This window comes from Silene latifolia, unplaced genomic scaffold (assembly GCF_048544455.1).
Source record: "Silene latifolia isolate original U9 population unplaced genomic scaffold, ASM4854445v1 scaffold_57, whole genome shotgun sequence".
NCBI lineage: Eukaryota > Viridiplantae > Streptophyta > Magnoliopsida > Caryophyllales > Caryophyllaceae > Silene > Silene latifolia.
Window position 1 is genome coordinate 5,375,566 of NW_027413480.1, and position 7,568 is coordinate 5,383,133.

Here is a 7,568-nt window from a genome sequence, read left to right on the forward strand (position 1 = left end):
GTGATGCACCAATCGGCGTTTTAAAGGTAGTCTGATAAGCCCATAATGTGTCCTCCAGTTTTAGACTCCAATCCTTCCGTGATTTAGAAACTACCTTAGCCAAAATCTCTTTTATTTCCCTGTTAGAGACCTCAACTTGCCTACTAGTTTGGGGATGATACCCAAACCGCGACGTTGTTGGACACCAACCTTAGACAAAATAGAAGTAAGTTTCTTTTCTTTAAAGTGCATTCCCCCATCCCTAATGACAACTGATGCGTGTCTAAAATATGATGTTTTACACCCTCTTTTACACGCATTTCAGAGCTCAAATGTGTAGTTTATTCTACTATATTCTCTTTTTCCGTCTACTTTCGTGTTTTTGTGTAATATTGCAGAATGGGAAGAATGCAGCGGAAAATGAGCCGAATCCGTCCCCGAGTATTAGGCATAGGACCTGACGTGAAGTAAAGACTTCGGAATCAAACTTGGTGCGCGTATCGAGGCCTGAAAGACAAATTTACGAGGCTTTTGGAGCAAAGTACTTGTTGAAGCAGTCGATCGACTGGTGCCCTTAGTCGATCGACCAGAGCACGATTCTTAAATCACAGTGACTCTGACGCAAATTAAAGACGAGAATTAAAAGATTTTAACCTAAGCCCACTTGTAATTAGGTTTGGAGAAGTGTTTTACGTGACACTACTATATAACGTAACTCCTTCCTACTACTGTGGGGGATCGAACTTTTAGGATTCAATATCAAGTTTTTATTAAACATTCAATACAATTAGCTTTATTTTCGTTAATAAAGTTCGTGCTTTCGGATTCTTCTTCCTGCTTTCATTCGGTAATTCCGATTCCTTGATTTTAGTTTTGTTTTATTCATTCATAGATTAGGATTGCATAGAGTAGTTTTCCAAAGCCTTATTTCGTTTATGCATCTTATTTGCTTAGTTTATTTAATCATGTATCAAATTTCGTTAATTGTTAATTTCGTTGTTTTTATAAATTTTATCATGAGTAGCTAAACCCTTCGTGCTAAGATGTAAGGGACCTGTAGTGTAGGCGGCGTAGAATTCGTAAACCTGGTTCGGGTCTTGGTCGATCGACTGACCCCGTTGGTCGATCGACCGACTCACGTAAGATCTGCTCCGTTTTAATTGATTAAATTGCTTAATTCGATAAACCGAGTGCACGCGACTAGTTGAATACTTAGTAATTAACTGACCCGTTAGATCGAAAGATAGGGGAGGGAATTAGACTACCAATTGAAATGAGTAAATTATACTGAGATCGAAAGATAGGTAAAATTTAGGCTTTTAAGAATCACTTTCAGGGCGAGAGTCAGCGCTAGTGATACTTAGGGACCCGTAGCTAGATCGAAAGATGCTACCCGTTAAGAATGGACCGAGAGGACTTCTTATTTTCCCATTTTACGTGATTATTTCAGACTTACCTAGGATGTAACACCCGCGAATTTTCCATTTTGGCAATTATAATTTAATTAACCGTTCTATTGTCTCATTTATATTTTAAATTATTTAATTTCATTAATTTCATTACCAAACATGATTTTTATAAATATTATATTTTTAAAGCTTAAGTTTTACAAAATAAATATTTTGGTCGGATAATAATGATAATAATAATAATAATACTTCCCGCCTTGAGTTGTAGTGGGCTTGAGACGTAATTTCTAGTGTATATCGACTCAATCTTGCATGTTCGGCCTAGTATGACCATTGGGCTCACATACTACTCTTTCCTCCTCATATAAATCATGAAGGAAACCCTAGAACACACCTTCCTCCTCAATTTTTCAGCATTCATCTTCAACAACCATCACCATTTTTATACATTTCTCTTACAAATCTTCAAAACTCCATAACTTGCTCAATTCTTGTCCGAATCAAGTGATTTTCGCGTCTATCTCTTCCTCTAATCGCCCTCCATCTTTGTAGGTAAGAAAGGAACCTACTTTCCTCCATGTATAGGGCTGTCGAGCCATTTTACACACGGTACCCTTTTTCTAATTTCGATTCTTAGTCTTAATTTGTGTTTTCTTATGTTTAGGAGAAAGATTAGTTAACCCGAAAGTGGATTCTTGAAGGGTAGACGAGTCTATTGTGGATTTAAGTGCAAAAAGGTAACGGTGATGGGTTACTCGACATTATGTCAAATTTGTATGTTTATATGTTGTAGTTTGTTCATATGTATGTTAAAGTTTGAATCTTTTCTTGTTTCACATGTTTGTTGTTAAATGAGTTTGTATGAGAAACCATCTCATGGTTGGTTGAAAAAATTTCCAATCTTTTGGGTTACATGAATGTTTATATGGATGAATTAGTAAAGAAACCAGCATCTTATTTATGCTTAATAATTGTGTATAATTATGTCTTGAAGTTGTTAGTTTGGAGTTGTTTGAATTTGAATCGAATCTTGTGTTTTAATCCCTATTTTATGCTTTGATTGCACCCTTAATACTTGCATAAAATTGCTTAGGTAATATATGGTGCAATTGGGATGGTAATGGCATGATAAACAAATGATTTGGGGATGAAGATGAATTTGTTGTGACGTGCAAATCAGTGATTTTGCGCAGGCTGCGCCACAGCCTGGAACAGTTTTCGTAAAATGGTCATAACTTCTTCGTTACTTTTTTTTTGAGGCTTATGACCTACCGTTAGAACCGTAAGAGGATAAGCTATCACTTCCAACTAGTTTCATCTCATTATCATGTATAGAACTCAAGTTATGACCGTTCGAAGTTGACCCTTGTTGTAGTTGAGTACTAAACTTGTTGTTATAGATTGGGTTTTGAGTTTCTTGTTGGGTATGCATCTTAACCTTGGTTCTAATGCTTGTGTATGGTGTGTTGAGACTCTTTTATCATGGAAGTACTTGATATTTTTTATACTCTCGTACTTATGCATGCTTCACATGAATTGTTTACGTTATGTTTATATAATAATTTTTACTCGTATTAGTGACCCCGTGTCATATGACATTTTATCGTGTTTATATTCACATGATCGTTCTTGTTCTTTTTGTGACCCGAGTGTGACGTTTTACATTGTGTGACTACTCGACATTCCTTATTTATTTTCCCTCGGACCTTGGGTCACGATTAGGTGCCATTGTTTCCGAGTTGGGCTATCTTCCTTCCGCCTCTTCGGACCTTGGGGTACGGCTAGGTACCATTGTTCCGATTTGGGTTTACTTGACCTTGGGGCACGGCTAGGTGCCATGGATCGAGTCTTGGATGCGGATAGGTCACCGCATGTCGAATTGGGTGACGTACATCCCGAGAGTCTGGCCAGATTTAGACTAGGACCGTATTATGATCGTCGTCCTACCGGGAGGTTGGAGTCTAGGGGTTTGTCTTGTTTTGACTCAATCTTTTGTAAATGTCTTGCTTGTTACGGTCATTGGTGTGTTCTTATATACGAGAGTGCAGGTCTTCTATGATTGTTTGTGAGAGTCTTGGTCCTATCGGATACTAGTGGTGAGATGCAAGCCCCTAGTTGCGATATGATCGCCGGGATTGATGTTCCCATCCGTTCTTATGGTGAGATGCAAGACATAAGTATGAATGTGACATTAGTAGCCACGTCACGTGCTATGGTTGTTAAGATATTTTTAAGTAATGGCTATTGGTTTCCATCCATGTATTTTCTATTCAATTGATCCGTTGTTTACCTTCTTCATATGACTCGATGCCTAACCTCATATCCATGTTTGGTTTCCTTGAATGCATATTTAATATAATGTATCATGCCTAACTCATTATGAATGCACTATTCCTATCTCATTATGATTATCGTTTATATCCCCTTGTTCATTATTATTCAAGTATGATGTATGATCAATATGTTTAAATAAGTTCTTGCTTACGTGTATTTTGACATATTGTGGCTGGGAGAACCCTGAGTTACTCCCCACTGACTGTGGCGCTCATGTTTACATGAATGACAGGTTTGGGATACAGATTATGGGGAAGACATGTGAGCTAGCGAGAACGTTGACCCTTGGACTTTAGTTATTGTTTTCTTAGACTCACCTATCTTTAGACTTGTGCCTATTCGTGGGATATCTTTTCCCCAACGCACTTTGTTTTTAATTGTAAAACTTATTCATCTTACTTTTCATTTTCATTTGATCACTTATGGTGGGTTTTACACTTTAAACTCTAAAGGTTGTAAAAATCCCGTATTTTCCACTTAGATTTAATAGTTCTTTAGATGCCTCCTCGAGGGGTGTCACATAGGATACTGCCGTCGAAACTACAGTGAACCTACCATCTTAGCATCCTTTTAATATTTGATTTCATCTTTTTTCTTTAATTGCTCATTTATTTGCTTTAGTTTAGTTTTAATTTTATTGCCTTTAGTTATAGGATCATTCAAATCAAACCCCCCAAAAAACTGTTACTTTAGACTTAAACTAGACAACTTTAAATTGCTTGCCTCCTTGTGGTTCGACCCCGACTGCCACAATCTATAGTAGTAGTTTGGATTATAAATTTTATTTTTGATACTCTACGACGGTATCAAATTTTGGCGCCGTTGCCGGGGAGGTAATTGTTTAATTTTTAGTTGTTTTTTTTTTTAGTCTTTTTCTTGGTTTAAGGGACACTTGTTCCTTAAACTGTTCTCATATTCTACTTGTAGTTTCCTCTTATGCGCAGGTCACAGGGTGGTGAATTACGACCGTCATATCCTGAGATCGAGAGGACTTTGCGTGAGTTGAGACGATCATCTAGAGTATTGCCGACAGAGGAAGAGTTGAGTACTCTGTCCAGTTATTACGAGAACGAGTTATTTGAGGAGGATCCACCTTCGTCTCCTATTTCTCTTTCTTCAGTTGAGACCGTTACATCTCCAGATATGGCTGAAGAAGCAAGTATAGCCAGTCACTCCGAGCCAAAAGCTGAGAATCTCTATAAGGGATTCGTGTTGCCAGCTGGGACGGATAGAAAATTCGAAGCGAAACCGTCCTACATTAAATTGGTTGAGAGAAACCAATTTGGGGGAGCTGCAAATGAAGATGCAGCTAAGCATATGGAGATATTCATTGACTACTGTTGTTACATACCCCCACCAGCAGGTGTGACCCAAGACCAGATAAAAGAGACGATGTTCATATTCTCGCTCCGTGATCTTTGCTAGGGAGTGGTACCGAGATCTGGATCGAGTTGCTAATGGGATTACCGATTGGAATTCATGGCCCTAGCATTTTATAAAAATACTTCTCGCATCGAAGACCAATGCGATTTGAGCTCGGATCACAAGCTTTAAACGGGGTTCGATGAGGATTTTCATGAGGCATGGGTCCGTTTCAAGAGATGGTGCGATCTATTCCGCACCATGGGTTCGAGCAATGGTTCTTGTGTAATCAATTCTATAATGGGCTTTATGATGATCAGAGGGCTATCCTGGATCTTTGCAATGCTAATGGCAAATTCCGGGAGAATAGTGGAGAGACTAAGGGGTGGAAGATTATTGAAGATATGGCCACCCATAAAGCTGAGCATGGGAATTCTAGAGGAAATCGAGAAAGAAATTTGAATCTCCTACTACAAACTACAATAGAGGCCCATCTGCGAGATTTGACAAGCTAGATTTTGGGGATCCCAAAAAGGTGGGATATATAAAGTTAATGCAGTTTCTGCACGATCCCTTTACATGCAAAAGATGTGGAGGAGAGGGACATGTTCGAGTCTCGTTAGACCATCGTGTTGTTGATTAGGGAAGACTATGCGTCGACTTGGGTGTTGTACAATCCCCTAGTAATTAGGCTCCGGGACCCAAACTTTCCTAGGATTGTAGAAGTAACCCAACTCGATCCATCATGACAATAATTGCTTGTATAATTTGAGAACATGTTTGTATGTCAATTCTCATGGTTCCCCTATGACCCATGACACCCTAGATGCTTTTAATCAATTGTTTACCCCTTTTAATTCATCTTGTAATTTATTTTTTCATTCTTTATTTTAGTTTAGTGACATACACATCGACCAATTTGTGACACCCTCAAGACACCACTAGTTTCAATGAAATCATTTTCAATACCCGTCATGAGATCTAGCAACTACTTGCCTCTTTACTAATTGTAGAGTTGTTTGTGAAGCTATAAATTGTGTTTTGATTCGGAGGCGTGACCCCAGCAATACCCTTTGGTATGAACCACCAAGCAGGCCAAATCAAAAAATCGGCCTTGTAAATTCTCAAAAGGAACCGGTGTTTATTTGATTTAATTTCCTTTTTATTATTATTAGTTGTCTTTCTTCGCCTTGGAAAAGTAAAACTCCTCAAGGTTTGTTCTAAATTGTTTTCGAGTTGTTTGATATTTTGTATATAACTCAGAAGGTCCTAAGGAGTGATTTGTTACCTTTTGGTAGTGAAATCGAAAGAACCTTGAACAATAGGAGACTTGTTAGGAGGAATTTAAGAGGTATTAGTGAAGTTGTTCAACCAACTATTGAGTTCGTCAACCCTTTACGCTGACAGAAGGGAGGAGAACCCGTTTTGCAATGCCCCACAAATCAACCTACAATGCTCGGTTCTCGAAATCACACTCTAGTACCCAAGGGAGAACCTACCAAATGAGTGCTCTGCACCCAACATCTAGCAGGAAATTTTTTGCCAATCAGCCTTCATCAATTAGTTGAAGGAGCCAATTTGGGGGATGCCTAGTGAAGGCCTCGTTCTCGTATGGAGACCTTTTGTGACTATTGTGATGCGATCTCTCAAGCGGTGTGACTCAAGACCAAATTCGATGGGTCTTATTTCCTTTTCTCTAATTTGGCAGTGAAGCTTAATGGTTGAAGGGCCTTGAAGGCCACCCTAGGAATGATTCTTGGAAAGTTGGCTCTAACTTTCTACAAAAAATTCTACCCAGGAAAAAGACTAACATGCTAAGAGCTCAAATTACGGGTTTTAAACAAAGGGATGAAGAATCTTTGTATGAAGCTTTGGAGGCGGTTCAAAAGGAATTTGTCGCTCATGTCCTCACCATGGACTTAGCGAATGGTTTTTGGTACAACAATTTTGGAATGGTCTATATGAAGATTCAAGGAACATTCTCAACATGGGATCAAATGGAATGTTCTCCGAAGTTGATGACAATCAAACATGGAACAAGATTGAGGAAATGGCGGTCCATAACTCACAATATAGTAGACCTGCAAGGCTACTAAAAGGAGGAAAGCATGAAGTGGACTCCGTTACTCAATTGGGTGCTCGACTTAGTGCTCATATTGACCTGATCAATTTGAAGTTTGAAAAAGCTATGGCTAGACTTGAAGAAGTCTCAAAATCACCAAAGCATCATGTTAATGCCATGGCGGCATCCTCATCAATCCCAAGTGGGATATGTGAGAATTGTGGAACTTTGGGACATGACAAAGTGAATGTGGGGAACAAATGAACAAGTGAATGCTTTCGAGCATCAGTGGTACCCCTTATTCAACTATTCTGATAAAACACAAATTCCATCAAATCTCTCATACAAAAGCCAAAATGTTCAAAACCCTCAAACAACATACCTCCACCATGAGAAACCAAAATCAAAGACCCTTTTACAAC

General features: G+C 38.7%; 1 non-coding gene across 1 annotated transcript; it reads right to left on the reverse strand.

Annotated features, from left to right (window-relative positions):
- Positions 1-6,895: 6,895 nt before the first annotated feature.
- LOC141639882 (small nucleolar RNA R71) lies at positions 6,896-7,004 on the reverse strand. The gene has a single exon (XR_012542743.1). It is a non-coding gene; the product is annotated as a small nucleolar RNA R71 (small nucleolar RNA).
- Between the last annotated feature and the right edge of the window lie 564 nt (positions 7,005-7,568).